Source organism: Macaca nemestrina, chromosome X (genome assembly GCF_043159975.1).
Source record: "Macaca nemestrina isolate mMacNem1 chromosome X, mMacNem.hap1, whole genome shotgun sequence".
In the NCBI taxonomy this organism is placed as follows: Eukaryota; Metazoa; Chordata; class Mammalia; order Primates; family Cercopithecidae; genus Macaca; species Macaca nemestrina.
Window position 1 is genome coordinate 72,848,180 of NC_092145.1, and position 20,371 is coordinate 72,868,550.

General features: G+C 35.3%; 1 non-coding gene across 1 annotated transcript; it reads left to right on the top strand.

Moving 5' to 3' along the window:
• The first annotated feature begins 12,290 nt into the window (after nucleotides 1–12,290).
• Nucleotides 12,291–12,395, top strand: LOC112423630 (U6 spliceosomal RNA). Its single transcript, XR_003014109.1, has one exon. It is a non-coding gene; the product is annotated as a U6 spliceosomal RNA (small nuclear RNA).
• The last annotated feature ends 7,976 nt before the right edge of the window (nucleotides 12,396–20,371 follow it).

The following is a 20,371-nucleotide window of genomic DNA, read 5'->3' on the forward strand; positions in this document are numbered from 1 at the left end:
TCTAAGAATCAGAACCAATGTGTGTGTGTGTGGTGTGTGTGTGTGTGTGTGTGTGTGTGTCTGTGTATGCATCTGCACATGTGTGTGTGAATGTGTGTTTGTATGCGTGTATGTATAAAGTCATTTATTGTAATAAATGGTTTCACACACTTATGGAGGTAGAGAGGTACCAAGATCTGCATTTAGCAAGTTGGAGAAACAGGAGAGCTGTGGCATAGTTCCAAGTAGACTCTGAAGGTCTGAGAACCAGGAGAGCAAATGGTATAAGTTTCAGTCTGAGTCCATGTCTGAAGGCAGAAGAAGACTAATGTCCCAGCCTGAAGGCAGGCAAAAAGAGTAAACTTTTCTTTTTTCCTCAGCCTTTTGTTCTATTCAGGCCTTCAAATAATTGGATGAGGACCACTCATATTGGGGAGAAAAACATGCTATGTCAATCTACAAATTCAAATGTTAGTATTATCTATGAACACCTTCATGGACACACCCAGAATAATGTTTAACCAAAAATCTGGACACCCAATGGCCCAACCAAATTGACACATAAAATTAACCACTACAAATATTGCTGCTCCTCCAGGTAATATTGACATTAAAAGTCAGTGTCAGTTCTCTGTTATATGCCTTTATAGAATCATGCAATTCCTTGTGGTTGCATCATATCTCTGAATTATATTTGCATGGGTGTGTGTAGTAATTTAATTAATGCATTTCTGAATGCCTATACTAGTAATTCCATGAAAGCAGAGTCTATTCCTTCTTACAGTTTTACCTTTAGTTCCCAGTCTGTGTGTGTGTGTGACACAAAGCAAGCTCTGAAAAATAATTGTTTAATAAATTACTGAGTATCTATGTGCGTGTCTTTCAAGACTTTTAATATTGTACTTTATGTAACATGTTTGTGGGGTGATGTAGGGGAAGTTGTAGTTGTCAAAAATGTGATAACCAGAGATATGATGTAAAAACTCCCAGAAACTGAACACAAGCATGAAATAAACAGATTCAGTCTAGGAGTCAAGAAGTAAAACTGCATGATTAATATGAATGGGAGACAACATGAGATGTGGAGGGGAAGTTCCAGAGACAGTTGATATACAGAAACAAATAATCAAGTACTAAAATGCAGATATTAACAGGAAACAGAGGAGCAGATAGCAAAAGGTGGGATATATGACCTAACTCAGTTAAAGCATGAGTCTTGGATAAATATTATGCTTGACTGAATGTTTATTATGATATGAGTAACGCATGTTCATTCACCAAGTTTGGAAAATATAGAAGAGTTCAATAAACATAATACAAATTATCGAAAAACTTAATACATTGCATTGCTAATGTTAACACTGTGTTTTAAGTTTTTTTGATTTTGTAGATATATATGGATATTTAAACCTTATTAATTACATACATATAAGTTTGTGTGTATGCATGTGTAAAATAATCCTCTTATGTATATGTCCTTTTAACTTTACAATAAATCATGAAAAAATATATGACACAAAATTATACTATTTTTAAAACTTCTATTATAAAAAGTTATGATCTTTTTAAAAATATTATTTTAATGACCAGAAGGGGCTCTATTGTACAAGTGAATTATGATTCATTTAACCACTCCCTTATTATCAAAAATTTGCATTTATTGAAGTACTTAGCAGTTTTCTTAATCCTAACAAGTAAAGCCTTAGTACGAATCTATGAATGTCTATGGAACAGGAAAGCTGCAGATATGATATAACCTGGAATACTGGGTAAACATAATTTTATTTCTTTGATTTCTCACATATTTCCATCCAAATTTGTCTGTAGATTTTTTTTTACCAACCAAAAAAATTAATTCATGAAGCTGTGGACTCTTGTTTTTCATCTGTTATTTTGGATCTGGAAATAATTGTTTTTTAATATTGTCTATTCTAGTGGCTTTTCTGTCACAATTTTTAACTTCTTCCCTAAACATACTTATTTCTGAGAAAAAAAGACATTTATTCGGTGAGTTTTTCTCCCCTAATTACAAATTAAATTTATTTTTTATTGTAGTGGAAGAATCTGGTCTAAGAAGAGAAAGATGCCTTCTAGCAACACAATTATTCAATAATGAATTGTGGGTCATATACAATATAAAATACAAGTAAAGACATTATAAAGAAGGAAGAAAACTGCCATCTCTTTATAGACAGCATTATTAGCTATTTCAAAAACCAAGATATTAAACTAAAATTTAAAGAGTTCATAAGATAGCAGTCTGAACACCAGATACAAAATAAACAAGTTAAAATCATTAGCTTCTCTGTATTCTAACAATAGCAATTCGAAGATATACTGATAATGGAGAAAGATATTTTCTTCACAATAAAAACAAAAATACAAAATATCTTGAAATAAACTCAACAGAAATATAAAGCAACATGGATAATCAAGTTGTAAATACTGAAGCTTAAAATATAATGATGAAATAGGGCATATACCATGTTTATCAATAACATAATGTGTTAATTCTCCATGACTTAATGAATAAATCCAATCCCAATCACAGTCAACAAGATTTTCATGAACTCTAAAATATGCTTTTAAAATTAATATGAAATATAAAATAATGAAGGAAATCCAGGAAATATTTGAGTTAGAACAACAAAGGACAATACTTATTAACGATACCAATTAAAATAATTCAGTATTGATAAAGAAATAAATCGATTGAAAATAATAGACTGATGTGGCACATATGCACCATGGAATACTATGCAGCCATAAAAAGAGATGAGTTCATGCCCTTTGCGGGGACATGGATGCAACTGGAAACCATCATTCTCAACAAAGTAACACAAGAAGAGAAAATCAAACGCTGCATGTTCTCACTCATAAGTGGGAGTTGAACAATGAGAACCCATGGACACAGGGAGGGGAAAATCAGAGACCAGGGCCTGTTAGGGGGTGGGGGGTTGGGGGAGGGATAGCATTAGAAGAAATGCCTAATGTAAATGAAAAGTTGATGGGTGTAACAAACCAACATGGCACATGTATCCCTGCACTGTAACAAACCTGCACATTGTGCACATGTACCCCAGAACTTAAAGTAGAATAATTTAAAAAAGAAAATAAAGGACCATAAAAAAATCAGAAAACTGAGAGAAGAAGCATAAGGGCTAGTGAACACTAAACCTACCCGCTGATCATCTAAGAAACCACACCAGAATCTATCAAGGCAGCAGGGGAACACAGAGAGAGAGGAGCGAAGCTGGGCATCAGCCTATTGGGTTCAACTCAGAGCCAGGAGAATCTTCCAAAAGGAGTGATTGAGTGAGAGCCCCCAGGGGAAAGTACACTTTCCGCAGGTACCTGTAAAAGACTAGGAATGAAAGAATCCCCTGCAACCCCATGCAACCCCACTCACCCTGTCACTGACAGTCAGGAAGGCAATGCCTGGCAAAGCTTCTGGCCCATTGTTCCTGCCTTTGTGAGAACTCAGCTGGAGGGCATAGCTTTCTGTTGTCCTGAGAAACACTGGGATGACAGAGCAGACAACCCCACCCAACCTGGCAACTAATAGTCAGGCAAGCAACACCTGCTAAAGCTTCTGGCCCAGAATTCTTGCTCACGTGCGGACTCAGCTGGAGGGCACAGCATCCTTTTGTCCAGAAAACATCTGGATGACAGAGCACATGACTATCCCCCTACACACACTGATAGCCAGGTGGGCAATGTCTGCTAAAGCTACTGGCCCAGCGGCCCTGCTTCTGTGTAAATTCAGGTAGAGGGTACAGCTTCCTCTTCTCCAAGGAAACACCCAAACAGCAGCAGAGCGCACAATCCCTCTTACCCCCAACACTGATAGCTAGGGAGCCACTTCTGCTAGAGGTTCTGTCCCAGCGGTCATATTTCTGCCTGAATTGGCTGAGGGGTGAAGCCTCCAGTTGCCCTGGAAACACCTGAATAGCAGGTAAGTGACTCCACTGACCCCTAACTCCTGTACTCAGACAGGCCACACCTACTAAAGATTCCAACCTTGTGGTCCAGCTCCTGCCTGAATTCTGCAGGCAGGTGCAATCTAGTGTTTCCCCAGGATGAACATGGGCAGCACATTAGGTCTGAGCTGGCAAGTATACAGCTTGCCTGCCAACTGTGGCTCCTTCCTGAAGGAGCCCTGTGAACCAGAACACCAAACAAAAGAAACATAGGCATGGAGAAGGTTCAGAAGGGGCTCTTTCAAGACACAGGAGCGGACTAGAAATCAAAGCCAGTCAACTGAACCCACCTTATACCATAATCAAAACCCCTTCAAAAAAGAAAAAATAATAAATTTGTAAAACAACTACTTCAAAGATTGAAGGAGCTCTGGGCCACACAAATGAGAGAAAAACAGTATAAGAACTCTGGCAACTGAAAAAGCCAGAGTGCCTTATTGCATCCAAAGAACTACACTAGTTCCCTAGTGAGGTTTATTAACTGGGCTAAAATGGCTGAAATGACAGAAATAGAACTCACAATATATATAGAAATAAAGATCACTGAGATTCAGGAGACTATTGAAACCCAAACCAAGGAAGCTAAGAATCACAATAAAATGATACAGGAACTGATACGATGAAACAGCCATTATAAGAAAGAACCAAACTGATCTGATAGAGCTGGAAAACACACTACAGGAATTTCATAATTCGCTTGCAAATATTAAGAGCAGATAAGACCAAGGTGAGAACAAAACATCAGAGCTCAAAGGTTGGCTTCTGAAATATCTATCTCAGTCAAACAAAAATAAATCAAAACTTTAAAGAAAAAAAAACTGGAGAAATAAAGGATTATGTAAAGAGACTAAACCTATAACTCATTGGCATCCCTGAAAGAGATGGAAAGAAAGCAAGCAACATGGAAAACATCTTTTAGCATATCATCCATGGAAACTTTTCCAACCTTGCTACTGAGGCCAACACTCAAATCCAGGAAATGCAGAGAACCCATGTGAAATATTACACAAGAAGACCTCCCCCAAGAAACATAATTATCAGATTCTCCAAGGTCAAAATGAAAGAAAAAAATATTAAAGGCAGCTAGAAAGATGAGCCAGGTAACTTACAAAGGAAACCACATCAGGCCAACAGTAGACATTTCAGTAGAAACTCTAAAAGCCAGAAGACATTGGGGGCCTATATTCAATGTGAAAGAAAATAAATTCCAAGGAAGAATTTCATATCCAACCAAACTAAGCTTCATAACTGAAGGAGAAATAGGTTTTCATTCAGAGAGCAAATTCTGAGAAAATATATTACCACCAGACCTACCTTACCAGAGGTCCTGAAAGAAGCAGTAAATATGGAAAAGAAAGGCCATTATCAGCCACTACAAAAACACACACTTAAGTACACAGACCAGTAACAATATAAAGCAACACCCAAACAAATCTGTCTAATAACCAGTCAACAACCTGATGACAGGAACAAATTCACAGATATCAATACTAACCTTGAAAGTAAAGAGGTTAAATGTCCCAATTAAAAAGGACATAGTAGTAATCTCGGTAAAGAAACAAGATCTAATGGTATGTTGTCTTAAAGAAACCCATCTCACCTGCAGTAATATTCATACACTCGAAATAAAGGGATGGGGAAAAATCAACCAAGCAAATGGAAAACAGAAAGAAAAGCAGGGTTGCAATCCTAATTGCAAACAAAATGGACCTTAAACCAACCAACATCAAAAAAAGGCAAAGAAAGGCATTATATAATAGTAAAAGCTTTAATTCAGCAAGAGGACCTAACTATTCCAAATATATATGCACCCAACACAGGAGCACCTTTTTTAATAAAGCAAGTTCTTAGAGACATGCAGGGAGACTGAGATTTCCACACAATAATAGAGAGAGACTTTAAATCCCCACCAACAGTATTACACAGATCATCGAGGCAGAAAATTAACAAAGATAAAAACCTGAACTCAACACTTGACCAAATGGACCTAATAGACAAAACTCTCCACTCAAAACCAACAGAATATACATTCTTTTTATCACTACATGGCACACACTCCAAAATCAACCAAATATTCAGACATAAAGCAATACTCAGCAAATTCAAACGGACCAAAATCATACCAACCACCCTGTCAGGCCACAACACAATAAAAACTGAAATCAATTCTAAGAAAATTACTCAAAATTATACAATTATATGGAAATTAAACTCCTCCTGAATGACTTTTGGGTAAACAATGAAATTAACACAGAAATCAAGAAGAAGTTCTTTGAAATTAATAAGAGCAAAGATACAACATACCAGAATCTTTGGGACACAGCTAAGGCAATGTTAAGAGGGAAATTTATAGCACTAAACATCCACATCATAAAGTTAGAAAGACCTTCAATTAAAAATCTAACATCACCTCTATAACTAGAGAATCAACCCCAAAGCTCACAGAATACAATAAATAACTAAAATCAGATCCAAACTGAAATAAATTGAGACATGAAAAACAGTTTGAAAGATCAACAAATTTAGGAGATGGTTCTTTGAAAAAATTCATAAGATAGATACAGCACTAACTAGACTTATAAAGAAAAAAACGGAAGCTCCAAATAAGCAGAATTAGAAATAACAAAGGGGATGTTATCAGTGACCACACAGAAATAAAAAGCAAGACCATAAGAGACTACCATAAACACCTCTATGCATACAAACTAAAATATCCTGAAGAAATAGATGAATTCCTGGACACATACACCATCCCAAGACTGAAACAAAAAAGAATTGAAACTCTGAACAGACCAATGTCAAGTTCTGAAATTTACTCAGTAGTAACTAACCTACCAACCAAAAAAAGTCCAGAACCAGATAGATTCATAGCTGAATTATATCAGACGTACAAATAAGAGCTGTTACTATCACTACTGAAGCTATTCCCAAATAATGAGGAGTAGGAGCCTCTTCCCAACTCATTCTATGAGTCCAGCATCATCCTGATACCAAAACCAGACAGAGAAGCACCAAAAGCAGCAACAACAGCAAAACACACAAAAAAGCCACATCAGGCCAATGTCTTTGATGAACATAGATGCAAAAATTCTGAACAAAATAATAGCCAACCAAATCAAACAGCACATCAAAAGGCTAATACACCATGGAATACTATGCAGCCTTTAAAAAGAACAAGATCATGTCCTTTGCAGCATCTTGGATAGAGATGGATGCCATTATCAGAAGCAAATTAACACAGGATCAGAAAAACAAATATTGCATAGTCTCAGTTATAAGTGAAAACTAAACAATGAGAAGATATGAATACTAGGAGGGGAACAACAAACACTGGGGTACACTTGAGGATGAAGGGTGAAAGTAGGGACAGGATCAGAAATAATACCTATTGGGTACTATACTTATTACCTGGGTGACAAAATTATATGTATTCCAAACCCCTGTGATCTACAGTTTACCTATATAATAAACCTAGACATGTACCCCTGAACCTAAAAGTTAAAAACATAAGCATTAAGAAACAAGAAGACATATGTATGTCATTTCAGCATACATTTAAGACAACATTTCAAACTAGTAAGAAAAATAAAAGACTTTATTAATGATTTGGGGAAATCAATCACCCAAAATTAAAAAAAAAAATAGCGTGAACTCGTTTCAAGTGGCTATTATTATTTGAATTAAATAAAATTTTAGAACAGATTTTGATCTCTGAAATACACAGACACAAAAATATTATAAAGGCTGAGCTAAGCAACTTATAAAATCCAGACTTCATAAAACAATTGACAGATTTAAATTATAAGATAGAACTTTTTGTCATGAAAGACAGTACGATATAATAAGTAATTTTAACATAAAATATTAATTAGAATTATAATGACAAGAGAGTAAGTAAAATAAGAGAGAAGATCCAAATAAGCTCAATAAGAAATGAAACTGGAGATGTTGCAACTGATACCACAGAAATACAAAAGATCACCCAAGCCTAATATGGACACCTTTACATGTGCAAACTAGAAAATCTAGAGGACATGGATAAATTCTTGAAAATATACAACACTTCTAGGTTAAATAAAATTAGAAATCCTGAACAGACCAACAACAAACGGCAAGATTGAATCAGTAATAAAAATAAATTGCCACCATGAAAAGGTCCAGTATGAGATGGATTGACAGCTGAATTATATTAGACATAAAAGAGATCTTTAAAAAAAAAAAACCTTATGAAACACTACTGAAAGAAATCATAGACAACACTGGCTTAGGCGGAGAATTTATGACTAAGAACTCAAAAATCAATTCAACAAAAACAAAAATAAATAAATTGGACCTAATAAACTAAAAAATCTTCTGCACAGAAAAAGAAATAACCAATAAACAGACAACCCACAGAGTGAGAGAAAATATTTGCAAACTATGCATTTGAAGAATAACTAATATCAAGAGTCTACAAGGAGTTCAAACAAATAATCAAGAAAAAAGCAAATCCCATCAAAAGGTGGGCAAATAACATGAATAGACAATTCTCAGAAGACGATATACAAACAACCAACAAATGTATAAAAAATGCTCACTGATTCCACAGACGTACAAACTACCATCAGAGAATACTATAAACCCCTCTACATAAAGAAACTAGAAAATCTAGAAGAAATGGATAAATTCCTGGATACATACACCCTCCCAAGACTAAACCAGGAAGAAGTCTAATCTCTGAATAGACCAATAACAAGTTCAGAAATTGAGGCAGCAATTAATAGTGTACTAACCAAAAAAGCCCAGGACCAGACGGATTCACAAACAAATCCTATCAGTGGTACAAAGAGGAGCTGGTACCATTCCTTCTGAAACTATGCCAAACAATAGAAAAAGAGGAACTCTTCCCTAACTCATTTTATGAAGTCAGCATCATCCTGATACCAAAATTTGGCAGAGACACAACAAAAAAAGAAAATTTCAGGTCAATATTCCTGATGAAAATCAATGTGAAAATCCTGAATAAAATTTTAGCAAATCAAATCCAGCAACAAATAAAAAACTTATCCACCACGATCACGTCTACTTCCTCCCTGAGATGCAAGACTTGTTCAACATATACAAATCAATAAACGTAATCCATCACATAGACAGAAGCAATGACAAAAACCACTTGATTATCTCACTAGATACAGAAAAGGACTTTGATAAAATTCAACACCTCCTCAGGCTAAAAACTCCCAATAAACTAAATATTGATGGAATGTATCTCACAATAATAAGAGCTGTTTATGACAAACCCACAGCCAATATCATACTGAATGGGCAAAAGCTGGAAGCGTTCCCTTTGAAAACTGGCACAAGACAAGGATGCCCTCTCTCACCACATCTATTCAACATAGAATTGGAAGTTCTGGCCAGAGCAATCAGACAAGAGAAAAAAAATAACGGGCATTCAAATAGGAAAAGAGGAAGTCAAATTGTCTCTGTTTGTAGACTACATGATTATATATTTAGAAAACCCCATTGTCTCAGCCTAAAACTTCCGTAAATTGATAAGCAACTTCATCAATGTCTCAGGATACAAAACGAAAGTGCAAAAATCACAAACATTCCTATACACCAATAATAGACAAGCAGAGAGCCAAATCATGAGTGAACTCCCATTCACGATTTCTACTAAGAGAATAAAATACCTAGGAATACAACTTACAAGGGATGTGAAGGACCTCTTCAAGGAAAACTACAAACCACTGTTCAAGGAAATAAGAGAGGACACAAACAAATGGTAAAATATTCCATGCTCATGGATAGAAAGAATCAATATCATGAAAATGGCCATACTGCCCGAAGTAATGTATAGATTCAATGCTATCCCCTTCAAGCTACCACTGACACTCTTCACAGAATTACAAAAAAACTACTTTAAATTTCATATGCAACCAAAAAAGAGCCCATATAGCCAAGACCATCCTAAGCAAAAACAACAAAACTGGAGGCATCATGCTACCTGACTTCAAATTATACAAGGCTACAGTAACCAAAACAGCACGGTACTGGTACCAAAACAAATATATAGACCAATGGAGCAGAACAGAGGCCTCAGAAATAATGCTATGCATCTACAACCATCTGATCTTTGACAAACCTGACAAAAACAAGCAATGGGAAAGGGATTCCCTATTTAATAAATGGTGTTAGGAAAACTGGCTAGCCATATGCAGAAAACTGAAACTGGACCCCTTCCTTACAGCTAATAGACAAAAATTAACTCAAGATGGATTAAAGACTTAAACGTGACATGTAAAACCCTAAAAACCCTAGAAGAAAACCTAAGCAATACCATTCAGGACATAGGCATGGGCAAAGACTTCAGGACTAAAACACCACAAGAAATGACAAGAAAAGCAAAATTGACAAATGGAATCTAATTAAACGAAAGAGCTTCTACACAGCAAAAGAGACTATCATCAGAGTGAGCAGACAACCTACTGAATGGGAGAAAATTTTGCAATTTATCCATCTGTCAAAGGGCTGATATCCAGAATCAACACATCTCATTTTTCTATGTTATTCTACACTAATCTACTACTGTTGTTGTATATTCTTCTATGTGTTTTTTTACATGACTCCATGGCTGAGAAAGTTTATTACATTTATGGAGAGTTGAGAAGAAGAAAAAATAAGAAGTAGTAGGAGGAGAAAGACGGAAAGAAGGAGGATAAGCAGGAAGAAGAAGGGCAGTAGGAGGAAGAAGAAGGAAAGGAAGAAAAAGAAAGGGAGCAAGAGGAAGTGGAGAAGGAGGAGAAAGTAAATATGAGAATAGCAGTGTAAAAATTAACCAATGTCAATTTTTTTTCATTTTGACAAATGTACTATTGTTATGTAAGATATTAATATTCGGCCAATTTTGGTGTCTTTAGATGTGAGTCACTGTGAAAAAAGCAGCATTGCATTAGCGGTATATTTGCCAAATTTTCATATCCTGAGCCTAGCCATGAAAAACACCAAACAATATGAGCCTTCCTTCCCACAGAATAAAATGCTACTATTCATTAAAATTGGCACAGTCATGAAATAGAGGGTAAGACAGAAAAACTGTTCCAAATTAAAGGGCAGTAAAGAGATGTGATAATTGAATACAACATTTAATCCTGGATTAGATCCTTGACCAAAAATATAAAATAGGAATTATTGAGACCATTAGCAAAATTTGAATGGAATCTGTAAAATAAATGGCAATGTTTACTAATTTGGAGGTTGCAATGGTGGTATGGTGAAAAAAGTCATTACTTTGGGCAAATGTGTACTGTAATAAGTTTGCAGCATCAGAATTACACTATATTCTTAACTTATTCAGAAAAAGGATAATGCAACATTTTTATCTAACCATATAGTTATTTATTGACAGAGAGAGAGAGAAAGAGAGAGAGCACCCATATCATAAATCATTGACAATTGGGGAGTCTGAGTAAAGAAGATATATACTTTTTGTACTGTTCATATGGCTTTGTTTTAAGTTTGAAATTATTTCAAAAATGGACATCTCAGGTGGTTCTAGTAGATGATTAAAACAAATACATACTTTGATGAAGAGGAGCTGCTGCCCAGTGAGGAAGAAATGATACTAATTAAAAGAGGTGGAAAATATGTGAAGGCATTAATTAATCTAGACTACTCATTGTTTGAACAGAAGTCTTCTTTATGCAATGAAATTATTGATAATTATCTAATTCATATGCCTTTCCTAATTTTCCAAACAAGTGTGTATTGAAAAAAGACATATTTTACTCGGAATATTTTTTAGAAATATTAATCTTACAAATATTTTATTCATAATTATGCCATCAAGATTAAATAAGAGTAAGTTTAAGAAAATGCTATTTCAAATTTCAGTTATACTACTTGCTTTTGACTCATAAATAATCAATTTTTTCTAGGAATATAATTTCACACACAAACCTGTTTATGATATTAATATCAAGTTAATTTTGGGATCTGGAATATTCTTTCATTAAAATAACCAGAATCTCATTACAAAATTTAATTATTCCTGAAACCTTAACACATGAATTTCATTGATAATGAACTTTCATATTTTACCAACTAGTATTAATACTGTGTAACATTACTTTTTATTTCAAATAATTTTCATTGCCTAAGATGAGTCATGTCACTATTACATTCTACAATATTAAAGGCATTTCTGATTAAAGAGAAATTCATGATTAAAGATTAGCCACTCACACAGAAGTACTCAAAATGTGAAAATGCATTTGCAGCCTTGGATGGTTATATATAGGGACAGGACAAAGTTTCCTATAGAATATTTAATTCTAAATTTAAAATTCTATGCCCACTTTGGCAGCATATATACAAAACATTAAAACAATACAAAGATTAGCATGGCTTCTGTGCATGGATGACATGCAAATTTGTGAAGCATTTCATATTTTTCCAGGAAAGAGAGAAAGAGATAAACAGCCTAAAAAGTAATCATTTGGAGTTTCTGTAATTAAAAAACTAATTTTAAAAATTAAAAAGTTCAATTGAAATCTTTATCAATAGACTACACAAACCAGAAGAAAAAAATCTGAGTTTTAACTCTGGTCTTTTGAGTTAATTCAGTATACAAAAAAATAAACAAAATATGTTTTTATAAATAAACAAAGTCTTTGACAAATATGAGATTATATAAATGACCACACCCACAAATTAATGAGATCCCTGAAAAAGAGAAAGTGAAAGTAAAGAGATTGGAAAACATACTTGAGGGTGTACTTCAAGAAAATTTCCTTAATTTTACTACAGAGATTTACAGCAAGATGCAACAAATCTAGAGAACATCTGTTAGATATTATATGAAACAGCATCAAGACATATAGTAAATGGATTGACCAAGATCAATGCTGAATAAAAAATGGAAAGGTAACTAGACAAAAATTCAGATTACATCCAAACACCACCAGGCTAACAGCAGATCATTCAGAAGAAACCTTAAAAGCCAGGAGAAATTGGTGGCCTATTTAGAGCATTCTTAAAGGAAAGAAACTCCAACCAAAAATTTCATATCCCACTAAGCTAAGTTTCATAAGGAAAAGAGACACATTTTCCAGGCAAGCAAGCACTAAGAAAATTTGTTACCACTAGGCCAGCCTTACAACAGATCCTTAACGGAGTTCTAAAAACTGAAATAAAAGAACAAGACCTGCTATCGGAAAAACACACTTAAGTACATAATCCACTCACCATATAAATCAACCACAATATAGAAACTACAAACCATCCAAATAACAGCTTAATAGTAAGAGCAAAACCTCTCAAGTCAATATTAACCTTGAATGTAAATGGCCTAAACACCTCACTTAAAAGGCACAGAGTGGCAAGTTGGAATAAAAATAAATAAATAAATAAATAAACCTCTCTGCTGTCTCCTAAAGACCTGTCTCACATGGTCACATGGAAAGACACAAATGGGCTCAAAGTAAAGGGTTGGAGAAAGATTTATTATGCAAATGGAAAATAAAAAAGAGCCAGGGTTGCTATTCTTATAACAAATAAAGCAGACTTTAAACCAACCACAGTGAAAACAGACAAAAATGAGCATTACATGCTGATAAAGGGTTCAATTCATCAAGAATACTTACCTATCCTAAATATATACACATCCATCACTAGAGCAACTATTTTATAAAACTAGTATTTCTAGACCTATAAAAAGACTTCGAAGGAAACACAATAATAGTGGGGGACTTCAACACCACACTTACAGGGTTATACGTAACATCAAGCAAGAACATTAACAAAACAATTATGGAATTAAATTTTACATATGACCAATTAGACCAAATAAAAATCTGCAGAATACTCCATGCATCAACCACAGAATATGCAATCATCTCATCTGCAAACAGTACCTGCACCAAGACTGACCACATGTTCAGCAAATTAAAAGCACTACTCTATAAATTCAACAAAATCTAAATGACACCAGCCATACTATGAGACTACAATGATATAAACATAGAAATCAATACCAAGAAGATCTCTCAAAATTACACAAATTAATGGAAATTAAACAACTGGTTCCTGAATAACTCCAGGGTGACCATTGAAATAAAGGCAAATTTTTTTTTTAAATTTTAATTAATGAAAATAGGGAGAGAACTTATAAAAAATGTTTGAGATACAGCTGAGGTAGTATTAAGAGAAAAGTTTAGAGTGTTAAATGTCTACCTCAAATAGTTAGAAAGATCTCAAATTAATGATATAACATCATGTCGAGAGGAACCAAAAAGACAAAAGCTAGCCAAAGAAATAAAATAATTAACATCAGAGCAGAACTAAATAAAATCGAGACCTTCCTCAAATTAATACAAAGTATCAAAAAACCAATAGTTGTTTTTTTAACAATAAAAAATATTGATAGAACACTAGCTACATTAACAAAGACAAAAAAGAGAAGATCCAAATAAGAACAATCAGAAATGACAAAGGTGACTTTACAATGGATACAAAAGAAATAAAAAAGATTCTCAGCAACTGTTATGAACACCTCTATACAAATAAACTAGAAAATCTAGAGGATATTGACATATTCATGGAAACACACAACTTCCAAAGACTGAACCAGTAAGAAATTGAAGCCCAGGACAGACCAGTATTGAGTTCTAAAATTTAATCAGTACGATCAAAAAACAAAAACAACACAGACACAAAAATCCTTAACAAAATAATAGCAAACCAAATCCAGAAACACATCAAAAAGGTAATTCAGTATGATCAAGTCAGCTTCATTCCTGGGATGCAAGGTTGGTTCAACATATGTAAATCAATAAATGTAATTCATCACATAAAAAATTAAAAACAAAATCCGTATAATCAGCCCAATAGATGTGGAAAAAGCTTTTGAGAAAATTCAACATCCTTTTATGATGATAGAAGCCCTCAACCAAGCATTGGAAGAACATAACTCAAAATAATAAGAGTAATCTATGACAAACCCACACCATACTGAATGGGCAAAAACCAAAAGCATTACTGTAATAGGCCATCCTTGCATTACTATAAAGAAATATCTGAGACTGGGTAATGTATAAGGAAAAGATGTTTAATTGGCTTACAATTCTGTAGGCTTTACAGAAAACATGGTGCTGGCATCCACTCAGTTTCTGGGGAGACCTCCTGAAGCTTAAAATCATTATAGAAGGTGAAGAGGGAGCAGTCATATAACATGATCAAAATAGGAAAAAAGGAATGGGGGGGGGTGGATGGTGCCACACATTTAAGAAAAAAACATTTAATTTTTAAAATTTTCAACGTTTATTTTAAGTTCAGGGACACATGTGCAGGATGTGCAGGCTGGTTACATAGGTAAACATGTGCCATTGTGACTTGCTGCACAGATTATCAATTATGTTCAGGTGTTAAGCCCAGCATCCACTAGCTATTCTTCCTGATCTGCTCCCTCCTCCAACCTCCACCCTCCAGCAGGCACCAATATGCACTGTTCCCTCCTATGTGTCCATTCATTCTTACCATTTAGCTCCCACTTTTAAGTGAGAACATTGAATATTTGTTTTTCTGTTCTTGAATAAGTTTGCTAAGAATAATGGCCCCCAGCTCCATCCATGTCCCTGAAAAGGACATGATCTCATTCTTTTATATGTCTGCATAGTATTCCATGGTGTATATGTACATTTTTCCTTATCCATTCTATCACTGATGGGCATTTAGGTTAATTCCATGTCTTCACTCTGGTGAATAGTGCTGCAATGAACAAACATGTTCATGTGTCTCTATAATAAACAATTTATATTCCTTTGGTATACACTCAGTAATGGGATTGCTGGACCAAATGGTGTTACTGTCTTTAGGTCTTTGAGGAATCGTCACACAATCATCCACAATTGTTGAACTAATTTGCATTCTCACAGTGTGTAAGTGTTCTTTTTTCTCCACAACCTCACCAGCAATGTTTTTATCTTTTTATTTTTAATAATACCCATTCTGAGAGGTTGATCTTCTAATGGTGTATCTTCCTAAGGTTCTCTGGATTTATTGAATTTGAATGTTGGCCTTGTCTTCCTATTTGGGGGAAGTTCTGGATGATATCCTGAACTATGTTTTCCAACTGATTCTGTTCCCCATGTCTCTTTCACATACCCCAATCAGTCATAGGTGCAACCTTTTTACATAATTATACAGTCCTCGGAGGTGTTGTTCATTGCTTTTTATTCTTTTTTTTCTAATCTTGTCTGGCTGTCTTATTTCAGCAAGACAGTCTTCAAACTCTGAGATTCTTTTCTCCTCTTGGTCTATTCGGCTGGTTATTGACACTTGTGGGTGCATTCTGAAGTTCTCATGTTATGTTTTTCAGCTCCATTTATGTTCCTCTATAATTTGGTTATTCTGGTTAATAGCTCCTGTAATGTTTCATCATGGTTTTGAGCTTCTTTGTGTTAGGTTAGAACATACTCCTTTAGCTCAGGGAAAGAGTATTTGAACTTATATACCTTTGATCTTTGAGGCTGCTGACTTTTGGATGGGGTTTTGTGGGGTCTTTTGTTTGTTGTTTTCTGCTTTTTTTTTTTTTTTTAATCAGTCAGGCCCGTCTTCAGTAGGGCTTCTGTAGTTTTCTGGGGTTCCATCCAAAACATTATTTGTCTGGTCCCTCCCACACATGGAGGTGTTACCAGTGGAGGCTGCAGAACAGAAAATGTGGCTGCCTGTTCCTTCCCCTGGGAGCTCCATACCAGAGGGGCACAGACCTGATGCAGGTGGGAACGCTCCTGCATAATATGTCTGCAGGCCCCTGTTTGGGGGGTGGGGTCTCAACAAGTCAGGAGGCATGAGATCAGGGACCCATTTAATGAAGCACTCTAGCCCCAACAAGTGTGCTGAGCTGGGAGGAATGCCCCTCCTCTGGACTGCCAGTATTCATCAGAGCCAGCAGCCAGGAAAGACCAAGTTGGCTGGACCCCAGAGACCATGGCTGCCCCGCCCTGCAGTGGCTCTGTCCTAGGGATTTCAGAGTTCTGTCCATAAACCCCTTGCTGCAGATGCTTAAATTCCTGCAGGGAGGCCCCGCCTGGTGAGGAGGAATGGATCCAGCTTCCACCTAAAAAAGCAATCTGGTCACGATTTGCCACAGCTGCTGTGCTGTGCTATGGGGAATTCCTCAAAGTACAAACCACCAAGTCTCCCGCCTCAGCAGGGGAAAAGGGCTAACTGGAACCGACTTGTTGTCAGCCTCCCCTCCCACCGGGTACTCAGTCGTCTTGGGCAGTCTTCATCCTGCTGATGCTGGCTGCAGCCCAAGCAGCCGCTGAGTATCTGCCCAGCTCCATTCTTGGGACCCAAGGCCCTGGTGGCATGGAGTATCTATCTGACAAAAGTCTAATATCCACAATCTACAAGGAACCTAATTTTTTTAAAAAAAATCTCATTTAAAAGTGAGCAAATGACATGAACAGACATTTCTCAAAATTATACATGTATGCAGTGAAGAAACATATGAAAAAAAAGCTCAACATCTCTGATCATTAGACAAATATAAATCAAAACCACAATGAGATACCATCTCATGCCAGTCAGAGTGGCAATTACTAAAAAGTCAAGAAACAAGAGATGCTGATGAGGCTATGGAGAAATAGGAATGTGTTTATACTGTTGGAGGGAAGGTAAATTAGTTCACCCGTTGTGTAAGACAGTGTGGCAATTTCTCAGAAACCTAGAACCAGAAATATCATTTGACCTAGCAATCTTATTACTGAGTATACTCAAATTAATATTAATTATTCTATTATAAAGATACACACATACACATATGTTCATTGCAGCACTATTTACTATAGCAAAGACATGGAATCAACACAAATGCTTGTCTTATTTTATCAATGATAGAGTGGGTAAAGAAAATGCAGTACATGTACACCACAGAATACTACACAGCCTTAAAAAGGAACAAGATCATGTCCTTTGCAGGGACATGAATGGAGCTGGAAGTCATTATCCTCAGCAAACTATACAGGAACAGAAAACCAACCACTGGATGGTCTCACTTATAAGTGAGAACTGAACAATGTGTACACATAGACACATGGAGGGGAAAAACACCCCAACACACACTGGTGCCTGTCTTGGGGCAGAAGGAGGGAGAGCATCAGGAAAAGTAGCTAATGCATGCGGGCTTAATGCCTAGGTGATGTTTTGATCTGTGCTGCAAATCACCATGGCACAAATTTTCCTATGCAACAAACTTGCACATCCTGTACTTGTACCCCAGAACTCGAGATAAAATATGAAAGGGGAATATTCATACACTGTCATTTGGAATTTAAATTAGTTCATCCACTGTGAAACACAGTTTGGAAATTTCTCAAATAAATTAAAACAACTACCATTTGACTCAGCAATCACATTACTGGATATATATCCAAAGGAAAAAATTTTCCACCAAACAGTCATATGCACTTGCATGTTAATCCCAGCACTATTTACAATAGTAAAGCCATGAAATCAACATAAGTGACCATTAATGATGGATTGCATAAAGAAACTGTGGTACATATACATCATGGAATACTACACAGCCATAAAAAATGAAGTCATGATTTTTGCAGCAACATGAATGAAGATGGGGACCATATATAAATGAAATATATAAATAAAATATATGTAAATAAAAACATATTTATATTTTATAAATTATATATTATATATCATATAATTGTATATATGATATATCACATATGCAATTTCATATATATGATATATATCACATATGTAAAATCTATATATGAAATTATGTATATATGAATATATATAAAATCATATTTATAATATATATTTCTAAAGATTCAGGTAAACAGACAAAAAACTATATGTGATGATATATACATAAGGTGATGAATTTGTTAACTAGCATGATTTAATATTCCACATTACAAATGTATAATATCATGACTTTGCAACCCATAAACCTAAAAAATTATATCAATTAAAAATATAATTATATTTTTAAATACACAGTTATAAATTTAAAAAGGAAAGACCTTGGAACAACTGCTGGCTTATGGTAAAGTTATCCATAAATGTTAACTATTAAGAGTATCAAATTATGGAATCTTCACAACAACCTTGTAAAGTAGATACCAGTATTACCCCCAGTTACAGGTGATTACATGTAGGTTCAGAGAAAGTCTATAACTTGAGTGTGGTCGCACACATAGTAGGTAGCAAAAAAATGATTCAAACTTAGGTACGTCCAACATTTTTCACTATAACAAACTTCCCCTCCAAAAAATTATTTGACAATCTGTTTAATGCTAAGATGTTTATATCTCAATTTTTTTATTCCGGGGACATTATTTTCATTTTCTATCTCTAATAACTCCATTGAATTCACACTTCTCACATCCAACATGACTTTCCCTCTAGAGTAATTTTTCTCCAACTTGCCTTAGCAGGTAATTCCTACTTATTATTTTATACATCATATTTTTAAGAGTTGCAAACTTAACTACCCACATTTTTTATTGTTGCTTTTAGACCATTACTCCTTCATTATCTTCCCAAACCCCAAGTTCCTCAGAAACCTGTAAATTCTACCTCAGTCTACTGTTACCCATTCTTCTTACTTGTTGTCTTATATTGACTCCTGGTCTACCTCTCTCAGTTACTAAAGATCTTAGTAACTGAATCATTGTATTTCTTTCTGCTTTAAAAACTGTCATCATCCCAAATGGTGTCACACCCATATGGATAAAATTATCATCATTCTGGGCAATTGATTTCCTACTTTTTCACCTTAAGTGATCTCCACAGCCAATATATTTAGCTTTTACATGGCCATGCACCGCACCTTTCCATTATCTGAAATTTGATCACATATGAACTCTGATATCTCCTTTCTCATTAAACTCATCACAACTTCCTATCTCTTCACTCTTTTAATTATAATTTAAATTCTCATGTAATGAAAATTACTGAGATAAATCATTAGATTGTTTACCTCTTACTTCAATCTCTTCTCCTTTGCTAACAGCACTTCTTTTATCTTTACTTAATTTCTTATTTTCTTTCTTTCTTTTTTTTTTTTTTTTTCCAGACTGAGTCTAGCTCTGTTGCCCAAGCTGGAGTGCAGGAGTGCAGTGGTGTGATCGCAGTTCACCACAACTTCTGCCTCCAGGGTTCAAGCAATTCTCCTGCCTCAGCCTCCCAAGTAGCTGGGACTACAGGTGTGCGCCACCATGCCTGGTTAAGTTTTGTATTTTTAGTAGAGACGGGGTTTCACTATGTTGGCCAGGCTGGTCTCGAACTCCTGACCTTGTGATCCACCTGCATCGACCTCCCAAAGTGCTGGGATTACAGGTATGAGCCACCACGCTCGGCCTCTTTACTTAATTTCTTAGCCAATGTGTTAATTTTCT